Below are 1,451 nucleotides of genomic sequence, written 5' to 3' on the forward strand. Positions count from 1 at the left end.
CCATCATTTCTTCCAGATTTGGCTTTTTCTCTTCGGTTTGTTGTGGTGGTTTATACAAGCTAGGTCTTTGTTGATTGAAAGTGTTGTTTTGAGTTGGTTGGTTATTCGGACCTTGTTGGTTGTACGAGTTATTGTTGGGTCCATTTGGATTGTAAAGAATGTTTTGATTTCGATTAAAGTTTGGCCTTGGCGGTTAATAATTATTTTGATAATTATTTCTAGGCCTTTGGTTTATGTAGGAAACATTCTCACATTGTTCCATCGTTTGCTCAATGTGACAATCTTTCATTAAGTGTGGTCCACCGCATTGCTTACAACTGATTCGTATTGCGTGAATATCTTTAGTCATCTTTTCCATTAGTCTCTTGAAAGCATCTAATTTTGCGGAAACGGAATCAAAGTCGTGGCTAGAATCGGCTCTAGCCACTTTAGATGAACGAAAAATATCTTTTTTCTGGTGCCACTCATGTGAGTGGGAGGCTGTGTTATCAATGATTTTGTGAGCTTCAGTTGCGGTTTTCTTCATAATGGAACCACCAGCTGCTGTGTCGATGTCTTTTCGTGTAGCAACATCGACACCTTGGTAGAATATTTGTACTATTTGATAAGTGTCTAAACCATGTTGAGGACATCCTCTCAACAACTTTCCAAATCTTGTTCATGCCTCATATAATGTTTCATTTGGCTTTTGTGTGAACGTAACAATTTCTCCTTGAAGTCTCACGGCTTTAGATGCCGGAAAGAATCTTTTAAGGAATTTTTCAACTAAGACATCCCATGTGTCAATCGCCCCTTCAGGTAACGATTCTAACCAATCTTTGGCTTCTCCCTTTAAAGTCCAGGGAAATAACATGAGATAGATCTGTTCATCCTCAACTTCTCTGATTTTGAATAGAGTACACATCCTATTAAAGGTTCGAAGATGTTCGTTTGGATCTTCTTTTGGCGTACCACTATATTGGCATTGATTACTTACCATGTGTAGGATTTGTCCTTTGATTTCATAATCTGGCACATTAACATCTGGCTTAATAATGGCGAGACCTTGGCCCGTGCGTGTGGCTCTCATTCGGTCTTCCATACTTAGAGGTTCAGTTACTTCCATAATTGAATTTGTTAAATACGAATCACTAGAGAATTATGATTTAACGGTTTGTGGTTCAGGAGGAATGATTATTGGTTCAGGATCTTGGAATTGTCCTTGAATATCCTCTGGGTTCTCCATTGTGAAATCGGGTTCAAAAGATGGATTATCGGAAATTCGAATTGGAGTACTTGTTCGACTATGTAACGACCCGACTTTTTCGACTTGTTTCTGTGCCTTTTGTTTTAGCGAAACTGCGTATTTGTACGTACTATGCTACTTTATACTCTGGAATCTTTATACACATGGCTTACTTTCATTTATGTGTTAAAACGTGCCTTTAAGTACGTAGGATACTTAACTTGAT

General features: G+C 38.2%; 1 non-coding gene across 1 annotated transcript; it reads left to right on the plus strand.

Annotated features, from left to right (window-relative positions):
- The first annotated feature begins 614 nt into the window (after window positions 1–614).
- On the plus strand, window positions 615–721 carry LOC139865389 (small nucleolar RNA R71). Its single transcript, XR_011764912.1, has one exon. It is a non-coding gene; the product is annotated as a small nucleolar RNA R71 (small nucleolar RNA).
- The last annotated feature ends 730 nt before the right edge of the window (window positions 722–1,451 follow it).

Source organism: Rutidosis leptorrhynchoides, chromosome 8 (genome assembly GCF_046630445.1).
Source record: "Rutidosis leptorrhynchoides isolate AG116_Rl617_1_P2 chromosome 8, CSIRO_AGI_Rlap_v1, whole genome shotgun sequence".
In the NCBI taxonomy this organism is placed as follows: Eukaryota; Viridiplantae; Streptophyta; class Magnoliopsida; order Asterales; family Asteraceae; genus Rutidosis; species Rutidosis leptorrhynchoides.